The sequence below is a fragment of the Gossypium hirsutum genome, chromosome A10, assembly GCF_007990345.1.
Source record: "Gossypium hirsutum isolate 1008001.06 chromosome A10, Gossypium_hirsutum_v2.1, whole genome shotgun sequence".
In the NCBI taxonomy this organism is placed as follows: domain Eukaryota; kingdom Viridiplantae; phylum Streptophyta; class Magnoliopsida; order Malvales; family Malvaceae; genus Gossypium; species Gossypium hirsutum.
The window spans coordinates 20,698,360-20,717,207 of record NC_053433.1 but is presented as its reverse complement, the minus strand read 5'-3'; the positions used below and the strand labels follow the sequence as shown (position 1 = coordinate 20,717,207).

Sequence of the window (18,848 nt, the reverse complement as noted above, 5' to 3'; positions counted from 1 at the left end):
ATACAACACTTAGTGTGCGAATTGGAATAGTTTCAACTTTATGTGGCACTGAGTGTACGATACTGAGATAGATTTGGTTTAATGTATGGCACTAAGTGTACGATATCGTTATAGTTTTGGGTAAACATTTATACACTAAGTGTGCGATATCGTTATCATTATTAGTCTTTGTTTTATAGAGTATCAAAGCTAGCTCGGAGATCGGGGATCATCGAGAACCATCATCACACTATCGAATACTTGTTGGTATTTTTGGATACTTGTAAATATGGTATAAGGCATGTCTAGGCTAGTGAATTGATGATATGTTTTGAATTATGATTTAAGCAATGATATTTAGCTTACTTTTGGCTTGAAATGTTGGAATGTATTTGGTCATTTAAGTTGGCCTACGTGTTGTGCATAATGGCTTATATATATTGGCTTGTTCTGGGTATATTGGCCTTAGTTGTTGATATGGTTTAATGATGTGTTTTGTGATATGAAATAGATGATAATATGATGAATTAATGTATATGGAACTTATGCAAGTTGTGATGATTTTAGCATAATGATTTGGTATGTTTTGAATGTGGAATTGAGTAGTTAAAATGGTTGATGATAGATGGTATGATATGTATGTGAATTGGTATGTTTTGGGCTACTTATAAGTGTATGGAAATTGTTCCAAAATGGTTTCTATGTGTCCATGAGTGAGGGGTGGCAAATTGGCTTTGCAAATGGCCAATTCTTGTCCACACGGGTGGAGACACGGGCGTGTGTCTCAGCCATGTGTGACACACGGGCGATATACCCTAAACCCTAAACCCTAAACCCTAAACCCTTTTGAATTAAGGCAATATACCCTACAGTTTTGACACGGCCTAGACACACGAGCTTGTCTAGTGACCATGTATGGCACACGGGCGTGTGGCAGGCCGTGTGACCTAAGTTAGTAACCCCTTTAGATTTCACACGGCCTGGCACACGGGCATGTCCTCGGCCATGTTGTACAAGTCAGTATGTATGCCCTGTTTTTACACGGTCTATGACACGGGCGTGTCTGGTGGTCATGTGAGGCACACGGCCTGTTCACACGGGGGTGTGACCCTGAAATTAAAAAAAATTCTAAATTTCTCAAAGTTTGCAAATGTTATCGATTTAGTCTCGAACCTCTTCTAAGCATGATTTAAGGTTTCATAGGACCTTAAAAGGGACAATATGATTGAGATGAATGAATTTTTATTATGATTGCTCAAATGTATGATTTATGTTGTGGTTGAATAGTAATTCCTCGTAATCCTATTCTGGCGACGGATATGGGTTAGGGGTGTTACATGATACATATCTTCTGCTTGCTATTCTACTTGTGATTAACTTCTAATATTTCACTTGTTACAGATCATCTTATCACAGGAGAAGAACATTCAGAGACTTTAGGAACTTGTGCGAAGCCTTCAGCAGCAACTTTTGCAGTGCAAGGGCTATTAGTGTGAACAGTTTTGGCTCAGTAGTATGTTAGTGCATGATAGTAATGCTTGTGACTTTGTTAGCTAAAATTTAATACATTCACATGGAGTTTAAACACTGTATCTTCGCCATATTCAGATGTGGAGTCTTTGAAACACTGGTTATATTGGTAATCAACCTGTAGATGGATAGCTATATATTAGTTCATGATAGCAACTTATCTTAAACAAATCATCTTACATATCTACCCTCTTTCTTTTCTTTTTTTTAAAGAAAAAAATTGCATTCAGAACACAGGAAAATCATAAGCCACATTTTCATTCAATCAACCTAATTAATTGCAAGTTTTGAATGTTTGAAGCCAAATAATTTATTTTGTTGAAATAATTTAAATAATTGAAATACAAATAACTGAAATACAAACAACACAAAAAAAGGGATAAAAACATAAAACAAGAGAGTTGTAGGATAAAGTAGTGAATTTATTTTGTATTTTTTTAAAGATTCTTAATATGTATTGTCCGTTTTTCTTAATATGTATTTTTTTTAAAGATTCTAAATAGACCCTTATATTTAGTTGTAATTTTTTTTCTTTGACAGTTTGTTATCGCTTCCTCTTCTTATTTGGCTTGTTTGATTGTTTCCTCCACCCAGAGTTGAGTATATTGTATTCATTGAACCACTGTAAGTTCTTTGGAAATTAAATTCTTTAATTTTATTTTACTGTTATTAAAATTAGTATTGGAGAAATGTGACCCTTTTACTACAATTTGAAGATATGTAAACTTTAATATCTTGTAGCAATGGCTCGTCTGCTTTTAATAGGTCTTGCTATTACAATATGGTTGCAAATGTATACAGTTGCGAGTTGGTTCTTAGTTACATTGGGTGCCATCCGTAGCCTATATACTTATAAACCAAGAATTACCTTTTTTAACTATGTGAGATGTTACAAAATTTAGGGGGATTGAAGTCATCAAGGAACATGCTTGTTGATGGGCAAGTGGCAATGTTTTTTCATATCATTTCTCATCACCTTAAAAATCGAGTTATCAACTATCACTTTAATAGGTCTGGGGAAACCGTTAGCAGATCATTTCACAATGTTTTAAATGCTGTCATACGTTTACAAGATGTGTTATTTAAAAAGGCAGAGACAATTACAGCTAATTCTACATACCCAAGGTGGAAATGGTTTAAGGTATTGGAGTGAGTTCTATATATAGCTCGTACATAATTTAGTCAATTCAGATTTAAATATAGTATCCTAACACGAGGTTTTATACATATGATTTAAATTGCTTAGGTGCTTTAGATGGAACCCACATCAAGATTAGGGTTCCAACAGTTGATAAACCTAGATATCAAACGCAAAAAGGTGACATAGCAACAAATATGTTAGCTGTTTGTACACCTGATATGCAATTTCTTTACGTACTTCCTAGTTGGGAAGGTTCTTATTGGCAATCATCCATACTTTGGAAAGTTAAAGATATGGGTATCAAAATGTTGGCAATAGAAATCTGAGATTTAAGGCACCAAAAGTGGGATTGAGATTTGGCATGAGATAATTGCAATTTTTGGTCCCTAATTGTATAGTGACTTTGCAAGTTGATCCCTGAACCTCAACTATAAATAGGCCTAACCATTTCTCATTTCATCAACCCATATTTTCCATTCTCTATTTAAGGCATTGTTCTCCCTCTTTGTAAATCTTCACTTGTATTTTGGAGTGAAATATATTTGATAGTGTCCGAGGACGTAGGCAAAATTTGCTGAACATCGTTAAAATTCTATTGTTTTTTATTGTATTATTTTGCATATTTTGTGAGTGTGATTGTAGTGATTTATTGTGCTATTAAATTACGATAGAGGGATATTCTGGCTAGGAAAAACCTGGTACTTAAGCGATTCTTGTGATCCACCTCTCTTTCCCGGGACTTAAACTTATTATGATTTTTTAGTACAATAAATTTTACTCTTTTACACGCTTCCGCACAACAATTGCTATCAAAGCTAGATTCATATTTAGGGAATATGATCGTTTATGATACTATTTGCGTATACGATATTGTTCATCCACGGTACTATTCATGTTGACGGTACTGTTCACATATACAGTAGTGGGGATTGAGGAGAAAAATGGCAAAGGCATCGTCATCAATGAAGACTATTGTGACCAATACAAAATTTGAAGTAGAGAAATTTGATTATACCAATAATTTTGGTATGTGGCTGATAAACCATAATTTATACATATTTTTACCCCATGTTTAACGCATTTTATGGATGATTTCCTATTAGAATTGGTGAATTCAATGCTCCTAATGCTTTAATTTCATGTTTTATACTTAAAAGAGCATAGGAGAGCGAAATGAACGAGAAACGGGCCAAAAACGGAGAAAATGGGCCAAAGTACGAAACTAACATAGCCTGGACCTCCTCACATAGGCAGACCACACGGCCGTGTCAATTTGGTAGGCTCGAGTACGGCTTGGAGTAATTGCACACGAGCGTGTCCCTGTCGAGCCCAAGTTGAATCCAATTCATAAAAGGCTAATTTTGAGGGCTCTTAGGCATTCCAAAGCCTTTAAATACACCGTTGAGGTGAAAGAAAAGGGAGACACAAAATAGGGAGTAAGAAATTACTTTAAGGAAGCCGATTGATCATCTCAGAAGCCGGATTCATCATCAAGACTAAAGATCTCTCCTCAATTTCACCTTTAGGAGTTTTGGGTTTTATTCTGAGATGTTTTCTTATCCAGTTATGAACTAAATCCCCTAAATACCTAAGGAGAATGAAACCTAAGACGAATCCTGTCATTATTTTCTAAATTGTATGATGAATATTTGACTTGTTCTTAATTATGTGTTCTTAATTCTTGTTTTGATATCCCAAGATACTAATTCAAGATAAGCTCTTATTCAGAGGAGGAATAGACCCTGTCTAAGAGTACATTTGTCATAATTAAGCGGAGTTATTTGCGCGCAAGATTTTGCTGGATTAGGGTGAAACCTAATAAGGGGATCCATAGATCAAGTGAATACAACCCTAGGGTGTTAATTAGAGAAATGTCTTAATTATTAAATCTAGGGATTAGACATTATTAGTCTTGAATAGGGATAATAACATAACTTAGGGATCTTTACGGAACAAGTTAACTGAATAAATCATCCGATTCGGAGCCAGAATAACAAGTACAGTCTAGGTGGATTTTTCCTTAAGTATTGTCTTAATTCAATCGATTTTCCCAAAAACAATTCCCCAATTCTATTCTCTGTGAGTTCTTAGTTTAGATAATTAGTTAGTTAAAACAAAAACTCCTTATTCTTAGGCTAGATAATAAAATGACAGTTATTACTAGTACTTTTAGTTCCTTTGGGTTCGACAATTCGATCTTGCTAAAACTTTACTACTGTTCCATAGGTACACTTGTCTACATCGCGATAATAGTTAGTTTCAAGAACGATTAATTATAAATATTTAAAACCTATCACGAAATCACGTGATCAAGTTTTTGGTGCCGTTGCCGGGGAACTAAGATATTAGGAACGCTCAATTTTTATTACTTTAGCCATTTATTTTTCTTGCAATTTAATTTAATTTAATTATTATTATTTATTACTTTACTTTTTCTTTCTCTTGGCAGGTTTTTATAGTTTATGACTAGAAGAAACCCATCAGGACCACTACTTTTTGACGAAGAAATCGATCGCACAGTTCGCAGAAACCAAAGAGAAATAAGGCGAAGGCTAAGATACACAGAGAACGAGCAAGAAGATGATACTCAACCTCCAACCGAAAAGATGGTTGAAAACCAAGACAATCAGCTACCTCTTGCAATTGCGGCTAATCAAAATCCTACTCCACGCACTATGTATGATTATGCTAAACCCTCTTTAACAAGAACTGAATCAAGCATAGTTAGACCTGCTGTAGCTGCAAATACTTTTGAACTAAAACCTAACACAATTCAAATGATACAACAGTTTGTTCAGTTTGATGGTTTGCAGGATGAAGATCCCAACGCTCACTTAGCAAACCTTTTGAAACTATGCGATACATTTAAAATTAATGGCATTTCTGATGATGCCATTCGTCTTCGGTTATTTCCTTTCTCATTGAGGAACAAAGCTAAACAGTGGTTGAACTCGTTACCACGAGGGTCAATTACTACTTGGGAACAAATGACCGAAAAATTTTTACTAAAATATTTTCCGCCGGCTAAAACGGCTAAATTACGTAATGATATCTCTTCTTTTGTGTAGATGGATTTAGAAACACTTTACGATGCATGGGAGAGATACAAAGACCTTTTGAGAAGGTGCCCTCACCATGGGTTACCGCTTTGGCTTCAGGTTCAAACATTCCATAATAGCCTGAATCCTTCGACTCGACAAATGGTTGACGCAGCTGCTGGCGGAACCATCAACAATAAAACACCTGAAGATGCTTATGAGATCATAGAGGAGATGTCATTGAATAATTATCAATGGCAAGTCATGAGGACAAAGCCAACGAAAACAGTCGGTGTTTATAACATCTATTCTATCACCATGCTCTCTAATCAGGTAGAACTCTTGAATAAGAAAATTGATGGGTTTCTTAGTTCTTCACAGGTTCACCCAGTAACGCAGTGCGAAGCAAGTGGAGGTGGAAGAAGTCATTCAGAATACCAACCTTATGGCGACAACATGGATAACGAGCAATTAAATTACATGGGTAATAATCCTTGACCTCAAAACAAATCATATAGTAACACTTATAATTTAGGTTGGAGGAACCACCCAAATTTCTCATGGGGAGGCCAAGGAAATCAGCGGCCACCTCCGGGCTACTAACAGCCACCCTATCAACAGGAAAAGAAACCGAACCTTAAAGAGATGCTCACAAAGTTTATCTCGGTATCAGAAACCTATTTTCAGAACACTGAAACGACCCTTAAAAATCAACAAGCGTCAATCCAAGGGATCGAAACTCAGATAGGCCAGCTTTCTAAACTAATCTCCGAACGACCACAAGGTAGCTTGCCAAGTAATACTAAACCTAACCTAAGGGAACAACTCAACGCGATTAATGTTTAAAATGAAGAAGGATTTGTTGAGCCTGAGCCAGAACCGAGGCAAGAAACGATGGTAAGCAAAGGTAAATGTGAGGTAGATTATAATAAAAACAAACTAGTGACTGCCGAATATAAACCTCATGTGCCATACCCCAACACAACAAGGAAAGACCGCTCAGATGAACAATTTGATAAATTCCTTAAACTTTTAAAAAAATTACATATTAACTTACCGTTTATTGAAGCTCTATCGCAGATGCCAAACGTAATGAAATTTTTAAAGGAGCTTTTAGCAAATAAGCGGAAGTTGGATGAGGCGTCGCATGTGGAGCTGAACGCAGTTTGCTCAGCTATTCTCCAAAATAAACTACCCAAAAAACTAAAAGATCCAGGGAGTTTTACGATTCCTTGCTTAATTGGTAGTTTAGATGTTAATAATGCATTAGCTGATTTAGGGGCTAGTATCAACGTCATGCCTTAAAAATGTTTAAGCAACAAGGTCTCAAGAAACCCAAACATACTAGGATGAGCATTCAATTAACAGCAAAAACTATAAGATTCCCTAGGGGTATTATTGAAGATGTGCTAGTTAAAATTGATAAATTTATATTTCCCATTAACTTCATTGTTCTAGACATAGAGGAGGATAGCAACACTCCTTTAATTCTAGGAAGGCCCTTTTTAGCAACTACTAAAACAATTATTGATGTTGGCACAGGTGAACTCACGCTCCGTGTGGGAGACGAAACAATCACCCTTCAAGCTCGTAATTCTGGCAACACAATGGAAATTGAAGGTGATCGTCTAAACCATGTTACTAAAACTGACAATTTGGTACAACCTACTTTGCAGGAAATGAGCTTGAAGGAAGTACATGAGTCATTCCCAAGCAGTAACAGAGGACCTATTCATGAAGGTCGAAGGCTACAAATTGAGGAACTAGATGAATGGCAGACGCATAAACTGAGAACACATGATAAACCAAAACTATGCCAGAACGAGTTCAACACCTTCCCACATCAACTTAAGGTTGGAGATAAATTTGTATTAGATGCCGCAGATCCTCACATTGTCACTACCACACCGAATGGAGAAATCCCTCTTACGGTACTTAGCATTTTCCCATTCGGTACAGTCGAGGTAAGTCATCCCAAGTTTGGCACTTTTAAGGTAAACAACACCCGTCTGAAACCTTAATTTGATGAGAATGATAGTAGGAATGAGGAGTATAAACTCCTCAAACCAACATGACCATTCAATGGAGAGGTAAGTCGAGCTTAGACTATAAATAAGCACTTCTCGAGAGGCAACCCGAGCACTAACTGCATTAACTTCTTTAAAATTTAGTCTTCAACACCTAACTTATTAACAGAGCTCTCGAATAAACAGGTTTTCCACAGAGACACGGCCAAGCACACGGGCGTGCTTAGGGCCGTGTGAAAACAAGGCAAAGATTTCCCCAAACATGGGCTACAATAAAATGCCACGGCCATACGACATGGTCGTGGTCGAGCCTGCCAAAACAACATGGGCGTGCAACACGCCCGTGTGGAAGAACCGTGGGTGAACCTGTTAAAACAGCACGGGTGTGCGACACGTCCGTGTCTAGCACCCATGGTCGAACCTGTTAAATTAACATGAGCTTGGACCTTGTATACATGACCGTGCGAGAAGCGAATGAAGCTAGCCATGGTCGTTCGACATGGCCGTGTGCACCCACATGCCCAAGGAACGCGGTCGTGTACTAAATGTCAGACGCGCCCAAATTCAAAATTTGTGAATCACACGGGTTGAAATTGGGGAACACGGTCGTGTTACCTGGCTGTGTGCCCCAAAATTTATAAAAACCCTGCACTATTCATTGTCTCCCCCACACAAAAACCCTAACCCTAGCCGTTACAAGTCCACACACCTCCCTACCACGCCCGTACGCCGGATCCAACTCTATTTTTGCCGCTCATTCTCTCTTTTCTAGCGTTTGTTTACTTTTTTCCCTTTAATTGCACTCATTTTTTATGTTAGTTATCATAGAACTATGCATTTTTCATGATTATTTCATCTTTCTATCACTCACATTTTATCCATAGAACAAGCTATTATTTTTTTTATGTGCAAACTCTTACTCTTTATATGATTTCTCTACTTTATTTGATTAAGTTAGAAGTAAATATTCATGATTAGAACAATAGACATACTCATGCCTTTAGTGTTAACATTTTCATCCGTCACACATGTTGCATTGCATGAAATTCATGGCCATTTTCACACCATACAATTGATTGCTTTGATTAATTTGTTAGTCTTAGTAGTTGCTGAAATTATGATTGTTATTTACATTTTGTCTTCATTTTACTTTGATCATTCCTCAAGATGAATTAACGGTTTTGATTGCAGGTACCATGTTATCTTCACGAGGAAAGAAAACTACCGTACCTGCTTCCAAGAAACGGAAGCGTCATCTTTCACGGGTCCAACCGCGAAAATTCGTCACCCTCTCCCACAGTTCCCCCGTGGACCCTAGGAAGAAATTTTCCAAATACTTCAGGCCTGACCTTTAATTGCGAACCACTGCATCGACTAGGCTACTGTAGAACAAGTTCAGTTGGCTGATGCGATTCGGGCCGTCCTAACCACAGACCTTTGGAAGCTATTCTTTGGGATCATCGAGCCAACATACCTCGAGCTCACGATGAAACTATGCTGAACGTTCCATCTTCAGACCGTAATGACAAACTATGAAGATCCTGGCACGGTCAAATATCGTCTAGGCAGATTAATCCACCAGCTAAGCATCCCAGAGTTCGGTGCTCCACTAGGCTTATATACGGAGGAGTTCAAGGAGGAGAATGAACTACATACTCTCACTCGCCACATACACTTCTCTCCCTCGAAGTGCTGGCACACTTTGGCCCCTGGCGCTGCCTCCTACAATCCTAGCCATTCCAAGGCATCAGTTCTCCCACCATCCCTGAGGTACTTACACGTCATTTTGGCTCACACAATTACAGGAAGGTGAGAGAGCACTGGCGTCGTCAACACTCACGACGCCTACTTTTTATGGTGTATGTTGTACAGGCACGTCATCGACCTTGCCTATTTCATTGCCCTCGCGATTCAGCATCAAACAGAGCGGTATAAAAAGGGAGTCATCTCCATTGGCCCCTTCGTGACTCGGTTGGCTCGACACTTCAGGCTCTTTAACACCGCGGCCCAAGAATCATCCTTAACCCTCATTGGCCAGATATCTCCACAGGGCATCTCGAGTATGCTTAGTATGAGGATGATCAAGAGGCGCCGAGGAACCTACCCTCCTCAATATCATCTCACCCAATCTACCGAGGAGGAGGCCTACGAGGACATTCCTGATGATGTCCCTCCATAGCATGAGGACCCACCGACTCAGCCACCACCACCCTCTCGTCCAGTTCATGCGGTGGCTTCATATGCTGACCTCTTTGAGCCGCCTCACTCGATTTGAGCAGCAGTGTTTTCAATGATTTGACAACATTGATGCTACTTTACAGCAGATTTTTCAGCACCTCCACATCTCATCGCCAGTCCCACCTCGCGAACCATTCAGCGATGAAGATGTTTAAAACATTTATTTAGTATTCTATGTTTTTTATTTTTATTAGAGTCTAGATTTTTTTTATCAATCTTGGTTATTTCTTTATTAGTAATTATTCTTCCTAATATCCCCTAAAAAATTCTTGATTTTATCACAGTTATATAGAGCTCTTAAGCTCATCATCGCATAAGAACTAAAAACTCCATCAAGAAAGGTTCTCTACGACTGCCATGTCCTGATCGACCATGACCATAGCTACCACTAGATATAATATTATTTTGGCGCAGGACTTATGGACTAATGAACTTCTACCACCGCCGAAGTATCCTGCTCCACTCTCGCACCGATTACTCTCCAAAACTCCAGTTCGAGGAATTCATCATACAGGAAGTTTCACTTCTCTCCCTATCTTATTTTTATATTCTAATATCTATCTTTGTACATTGAGGGCAATGCACATCTTAAGTGTGGGGGGATATTTATTTCATTATCAGAAAAATCCCTGAATGACTGCCTTGTTCTCTTAAAAAGCTCTCATATCGTATTTAGGATAAAATTTTGACTGATTTATGATTTTGATTGATATATCTTAAATTAAAACATAAACATTTATGCATTGATTGTTTAAACTTTAAGACATTAGAGAATCAAGCATGACAAGTTGATTTTTCAGAATTTAAAATCTTAGGTTGTTTCCCCAAAGTTTAGGTATTAATTTGAGTTGGAATTCACAAGTTTTAAACATCAAAAAGCCATAATTTTTGTGAGATTTTTGAGCCTTTTGAGCATCTATTAATTCTTTCATGCTCACTTTTATTATTGCTTTGAGTGCGTCAATATCGAACTGTTATTCTAGAACTTGCTTGATTATGCATGTCAAGACCACACCATTTGATTTGATATATTAAGTCACTTAGGATTAACCCACTCATGCCATGAAAAGCCTACCTCCATGATTAACCCCTAGTAAACCCCCTTGAGCCTAACAAGCCATTTCTTGTATTACCCTTAATATTAACCCTTAACCCATTATTGTTGAAATCCACTAAATTAATCCCTATTTTTGTCGAGAGTTGAGTTGAATAAATTGCTTAGCTATGTCTTGTTCTTAATAGTTAGTCTATGTTATTTGACTTGTTCTTAAAAAAACAAACATGTATACATATTAGTAGTGATCTTTTGTTTGTAAGCTTCAGTATTTAAATTCCATAGTCAGAAAAGGAATTATGTTGTACGTAAGTGATGATTAAATATATTTCTAGTTAAGTAATTTTTCAACTCAATCTCAATTCTAACCCTTTCTTTCAACTTGTGACCACACCCCCTAACCAAAAGTCATTACAACCCTCTAAAGACCTTTTGATTGATGTATTATCTTAAATTATAGTGGTGGAGATTTGATTTTCATGTAAGCCTATGGTAATGACTTTTCATTATTGACTATTGAGTGCTTCATTTATTATCTTTAAACACATCGAGTGATTTGAGTGAATCTTTAGTGAGGATGTGAAACTCTGTGATATTCTGAATCAAAGGTAATTACTTAGATGAGGGGAGACACCTATGTCTTCAGAACAAAATGCTCAACTTAGAATGATTGAAACTATGATATTCTTTTAGTTGAATTCTCAATGTATGATTACCTATGGATTATTTTGAGATATTATCGATAGAAATTATAAGTTGAGAAGAATTTATTTTGATTATGAGTTGAGAATTTTGCTTGAGGACAAGAAAATGCTTAAGTGTGGGGGTATTTGATAAACCGTAATTTATGCAAATTTTTACCCCATGTTTAACGCATTTTATGGATGATTTCCCGTTAGAATTGGAGAATTTGATGCTCCTAATGCTTTAATTTCATATTTTATACTTAGAAGAGCATAGGAGAGCGAAAGGAACGAGAAACGAGCCAAAAACGGAGAAAATGGGCCAAAGAACGAAATCAACACGGCCTGGACCTCCTCACACGGGCAGACCACACGACTGTGTCAATTTGGCAGGCTCAAGCATAGCCTAGAGTAATCGCACAAGGGCATGTCCCTGCAGAGCCCAAGTTGAGTCCAATTCGAAAAAGGCTAATTTTGAGGGCTCTTAGGCATTCCAAAGCCTATAAATAACCTTAGAGGAGGAAGAAAAGGGAGACACAAAATAGGGAGTAAGGAATTACTCCAAGGAAGCCGATTGATTCATCTCAGAAGCCGGATTCATCATCAAGACTGAAGATCTCTCCTCAATTTCCCCTTCAAAAGTTTGGGTTTTCTTTGTGTTTTGTATTCTTTATTATTCTGAAATGTTTTCTTATCCAGTTATGAACTAAATCCCCTAAATACCTAAGGGGAATGAAACCTGGGATGAATCTTGTTATTATTTTCTGAATTGTATGATGAATATTTAACTTGTTCTTAATTATGTGTTCTTAATTCTTGTTTTGATATCCCAGGATACTAATTCAAGATAGACTCTTATTTAGAGGAGAAATAGACCCTGTCTAAGGGTACATTTGTCATAATTAAGTGGAGTTGTTTGCGCGCCTAGACATAGGGTGACAAGATTTTACCAGATTAGGGTGAAACCTAATAAAGGGATCCATAGAACGAGTTAATGCAACCCTAGGGTGTTAATTAGAGAAAGGTCTCAATTATTCAATCTAGGGATTAGACGTTATTAGTCTTGAATAGGGATAATAACATAACTTAGGGATCTCTACGGAATAAGTTAAATGAATAAATCGTCCGATTCAGAGCCAGAATAACAAGTACAGTCTAGGTGGATTTTTCCTTAGGTATTGTCTTAATTCAATCGATTTTCCCAAAAGTAATTCCCCAATTCTATTCTCTGTGAGTTCTTAGTTTAGATAATTAGTTAGTTAAAACAAAACCTCCTTATTCTTAGGCTAGATAATAAAAAGACATTCATTACTAGTACTTTTAGTTCCTTTGGGTTCGACAATCCGGTCTTGCTAAAACTTTACTACTGTTCCATGGTACACTTGCCTACATCTCGATAATAGTTAGTTTCAAGAACGATTAATTATAAATATTTAAAACCTATCATGAAATCACGCGATCAGTGGCAATGTGGGATCCTGAATGTCTTATGTCAGCAAGAGTTGAATATAGCCCTTGAAGAAAAACCTGACGAGATGGATGCTAAGGAGTGGGCCAAGATCAATAGACAGACGTGTGGTACACTCCGCCTATGTTTGGCCAAAGAGCAGAAGTACTCTGTCATGAGGGAGACATCGGCGAAGAAGTTGTGGGATACACTGGAAGAAAAGTTTCTAACGAAAAGTCTTGAAAATAGGCTTTATATGAAAAAAACCTTTATCGATTCACATATGCACCCGGTATGTTGATGAATGACCATGTGAACTCATTCAATAAAATTTTAGCAGACTTGCTAAATTTGTATGAGAAATTTGAAGATGAAGACAAGACATTATTGTTGTTGAATTCTCTTCTTAATGAATATGATCATCTTACCACCATATTGCTTCATGGGAAGGATACGATCACATTTGATGCAGTCTGTAGTCGTTGTATAAATCTGAGACTCGAAAGAAAGATAAAAGAGATCACAGAGATACAACTACTGAAGTCTTAACAGTAAGAGGCCGTTCGCACAGCAACAAATCTGGTAGGAGTAAGTCTAAAAGAAGACCTGCCAAATATGAATGTGCTTTTTGTCGTGAAAAAGGGCATTGGAAAAAGAATTTTCCTAAGTTACAAAAAGGGCAAGGCTATTTCTAATGCATGTGTAGTGGAGCATGATGAGGAGTCAGGCTTTAGCTTGGTTGGCATGGCAATGGCATGTCATACAGATGAGTGGATTTTGGATTTAGGATGTACATACCATATGTGTCCTAATAAGGACTAGTTTTATAGTCTTAAAGAACTAAAAAGTGGACTTGTTTTTATGGGCACTGACAACTCTTGTAAGACAATGGGAGTAGGCACAATCCAATTGAAGAATCACGACGGCTCAATCCAAGTCTTGACAGATGTTCGCTACGTACCTAGCTTGAAGAAAAATCTCATCTCATTAGGGATCCTAGAATCTAAAGGGCTCACAATCACTTTGAAAGATGGATTACTAAAGGTAATAGTTGGGGTATTGACGGTAATGAAAGGCACAAGAAGAAATCACTTGTACTATTTAAATGAAAGTACATTTATTGGATCAACATCAACAGCTTCTGCAAAAGATGCAGATTTAGAGGCTACCAAGTTATGACATATGCGATTGGGACATGCTGGTCAAAAAGCTTTGCAGAATTTGGTGAAGCAAGGCTTGTTGAAAGGTGCAAATTCTAACAAATTGGAATTCTGTGAACATTGTGTTCTGGGCAAGCAGACGAATTCACAATACAAAAGGAATTCTGGACTACGTTCACAGTATGTGTGGAGACCTACCAAAGTGACTTCTTTGGGAGGTATGCACTATTTTTGTTACTTTTGTTGATGATTATTCAAGAAAAGTATGGGTGTATCAAATGAATAGAAAAAGTGAAGTTTTGGATGCATTTCTAAAATGAAAGAAGGTGGTGGAGACTCAGACTGGTCGAAAGGTCAAACGACTTCGATCAGACAATGGTACTGAGTACAAGAATGATCGATTTTTACAAGCATGTCAAGATGAGGGCATTGTGCAACACTTCACTATTTGGGATACACCACAGTAGAACAGGGTGGTAGAATGTATGAATCAAACTATACTGGAGAAAGTTCGATGTATGTTGTCCAATACTGGATTAGGCAAGGAATTTTGGGCTGAGACAGTTACATATGCATGCCATCTAATTAACCGGTTGCCATCAGCTGCAATAAATGGAAAAACTCCTATGGAGATGTGGACTGGTAAACCTACTACTGATTATGTTTCTTTACATTTTTTTTGTTCCACTGCATATTATCATGTAAAAGAATCTAAGTTAAACCCAAGAGTAAAGAAAACATTATTCGTAGGTATAACTAATGAAGTAAAAGGATACCGCCTCTGGTGTCTTGATACAAGGAAGATTGTTTTCAGTAGAGATGTGACTTTTGATGAATCAACCATGATGAAGAATAAGGATTAACAAAAGATGACAAAACTAGTAGTACTTTGCAGCAGGTGGAGCTTGAAAAGGTTAATGATGATCCAGCTAATATTGAAGGAACAAATGATGAAGAAGTTTCGACCCAAGAACTTCTATAGCAACAAGATTCAATTGCATATAGGAGGCCAAGAAAAGAGATTCGTATGCCTGCTCGCTTTGATGATATAGTGGCTTATGCACTTCCAATTGCAGATGGTGATGTTCCTTCTACTTACACAGAAGCAAGAAGTAACCCTAATGGTGTAATGTGAAAGCAAGTTATGAATGAAGAAATGCAGTCTCTTCATAAAAATAGGACTTAGGAGTTAGTGACACTGCCCAAAGGAAAGAAGGCAATTGGATGCAAATGGGTATATGCAAAGAAGGAATGATTTCCTGGTAAAAATGAAATTCGATACAAGGCTAGATTGGTAGCAAAGAGTTACACTCAGAAAGAAGGAATAGACTACAATGAAGTGTTTTCTCCAGTTGTAAAGCATTCGTCTATTTGAATTTTGCTAGCCTTGGTTGCGCAATATGATCTTGAAATAGTTTAGCTCGATGTGAAGGCCGCATTTTTACACGGTAATTTGGAAGAGAAAATCTATATGACTCAGCCACATGGATTCAAGGTTGCTGATAAAGAAAATTGGGTTTGCAAATTGACAAAGTCGCTTTATGAAACAATCTCCGAGGCAGTGGTACAAGCGATTTGATCAGTTCATGAAAGGGCAAAGGTACACAAGAAGTAAATTTGATCATTGCGTGTATTTTTAGAAGCTACAAGAAGGAATTTTCATATACTTGCTCTTATATGTTGATGATATATTGATAGCATCTAAGTGTAAAGTTGAAATTGAGAGATTGAAGACTCAACTCAACCTTGAGTTTGAGATGAAAGATCTAGGTGAAGCTAAGAAGATTCTTGGCATAGAAATATGTAGAGATAGAGCTCATGGAAGAGTTAGCTTGTCTCAGAAGCAATATTTGAAGAAGGTACTACAGTAGTTTGGCATGAACGAGCAGACAAAACTTGTAAGTACACCGTTGGCTTCTCATTTCAAGCTTTCTGCACAACTATCTCCTTCGACGAATACGAAAAAGAATACATGTTAGAAGTTCTGTATTCTAATGCAATAGGTAGCTTGATGTATGCAATGGTGTGTACAAGACCCGACATTTCACAGGCAGTTAGTATAGTGAGCAGGTATATACATAATCCTCGAAAAGGACATTGACAAACTGTGAAATGGATTCTACGATATATTTAGAAGACCATGGATGTTGGATTACCATTCAAGTAGGATACTACATTTGGTAAATGTGTTATTGGGTACATTGATTCTGACTATGCCGGTGATTTGGACAAACGAAGATCAACCACCGGTTATGTGTTTACACTTGCTAGAGTACCAATAAGTTGGAAGTCTACACTACAGTCTACAGTTGCGTTGTCAACCACAGAAGCCAAATACATTGCTGTAACAGAGGTTGTAAAGGAAGCTATTTGGTTACAAGGTATGGTTAAAACCTTGGTATTGGTTCAGGAGCATATTAATGTGTATTGTGGTAATCAAAGTGGTATTCATTTAGCAAAGAATCAAGTCTATCATGCACGTACAAAGCATATCGACGTACGATTCCATTTTTTGCTGAAAATTATTGATGAGGGGAAAATTTATCTTCAGAAGATTAAGACTGTAAATAATCCCACAGACATGATGACCAAGGTGGTAACAACAACCAAGTTTGAACATTGTTTGAACTTGATCAATATCCTGCAAGTTTAACAGTTGAAGAAGGCACTATCAAGTATTGTTGACAATGGCAGAAAGAATTGTGTGAAGATAAGATTATCCAAATCAAATCTTCAAGGTGGAGATTATTGGCAATCATCTATACTTTGGAAAGTCAAAGATATGGGTATCAAAATGTTGTCACTAGAAATCTGAGATTTAAGGCACCAAAAGTGGGATTGAGATTTGGCATGAGATAATTGCAAGTTTTGGTCCCTAATTGTATAATGACTTTGCAAGTTGATCCTTAAACCTCAACTATAAATAGGACTAACCATTTCTCATTTCATCAGCCTACATTTTTCATTTTCTACTTAAGGCATTGTTCTCTCTCTTTGTAAATCTTCACTTGTATTTTGGAGTGAAATATATTTGGTAGTGCCCAAAGACGTAGCAAAATTTGCTGAACCTCATTAAAATTCTAATGTCCTTTATCATATTAGTTTTCATATTTTGTGAGTGTGATTGTAGTGATTTATTGTGCTATTAAATTATGATAGAGGGATATTCTGGCTAGGAAAAACCTGGTACTTAAGTGATCCTTGTGATCCACCTCTCTTTTCTGGGAATTGAACTTAGTGTGATTTTTCAGTACAATAATTTTACTCTTTTACACGCTTCCGCACAATAGTTCTGTTGCTGATGGACGAGTTCTTCTAGATGCCATTAGTAGGAGACATGGACTAAAAGTTGCTTATGGTAAAGTGCAAAATTAGAGGAATTTGAATTAATTTTTAAGATCATACTTTTTTTGGCAAATTAATCATGATAAATAGTTTCTTTTTATAGGTTGTTATTATCTAGTTGATGCTGGATACACAAATTGTAAGGGATTTCTTGTTCCTTTTAGAGGACAAAGATATCATTTGAATGAGTGGCATCAGGGTTACCAGCCAAGTACTCCGAAAGAATTTTTCAATATGAAACATGCTTCAGCGCGTAATGTTATTGAAAGATGTTTTGGGTTATTAAAACTTAGATGGGGAATACTTAGGAGTCCATCATTCTATCCTGTAGGGTGTACAATAGAATCATTATTTCATGTTGTTTGCTCCATGATTTTATTCGAACCTATATGAGTCTTGATCCTATTGAAGCGGAGTTGGGAGAAGGATTACCTAGTAATCTGATAGATGACGATGAATCGAATATCGTAAATATTCATCCATCAGATGCATGGGCTACTTTTCTAAAGAACATGTGAAAAATTGTTAGGAATTGCGGATTTATTAATTCAATTCAATGATGCTAATGCATCGTTGAATTGAATTAATAAATATTCAAATAGATAGAATAGATAGAATTCAAATATCGAGCGGGTAGCGGGAATTGAACCCGTATCGTTAGCTTGGAAGGCTAGGGGTTATAGTCGACGTTGATTCATTATTTTTAGCGTCTCTAATTCAAAACCGAACATGAAATTTTTGTTTCATTCGGCTCCTTTATGGAAGATGGATAAATAAAAAAAAGAAATAAATCAAATAGAATATAAATAAGATAATAAGATAAAGATAAGGCAGGAACGAAATGAAATAAGAATTTGGCCCATAACATCTATGTTAGCTTTTCTGTCTGAATGCATTCAAAACAATTCGCTTTATTTCTCTGAATTACTCTATCTCCTTCCCCTGTTTTCAACCTAATCGAGAAAACCCCTTTTCTAATTTAGTGGATATACAAATAGTGTATCAATTTGAAGTGATCTAAAGAAATCCTATGTTTGTATAAGAAAATGTAAGAAAATAAATCAAGACATATTTTTAGAATTCGAAATACTTTTTTGAAGTATGGTACAATTATGACAGGAATCGAAACGCTTTTTATATAACGTAACGGGTACAACCCAATATCTAGTTGGTTTGATAAATCCTTAAAACAAATGCAAAATGCTA

The 18,848-nt window shown here is 36.9% G+C and overlaps 1 non-coding gene across 1 annotated transcript; it reads right to left on the bottom strand.

Annotated features, from left to right (window-relative positions):
- Positions 1-5,685: 5,685 nt before the first annotated feature.
- On the bottom strand, positions 5,686-5,792 carry LOC121209301 (small nucleolar RNA R71). Its single transcript, XR_005904416.1, has one exon. It is a non-coding gene; the product is annotated as a small nucleolar RNA R71 (small nucleolar RNA).
- Between the last annotated feature and the right edge of the window lie 13,056 nt (positions 5,793-18,848).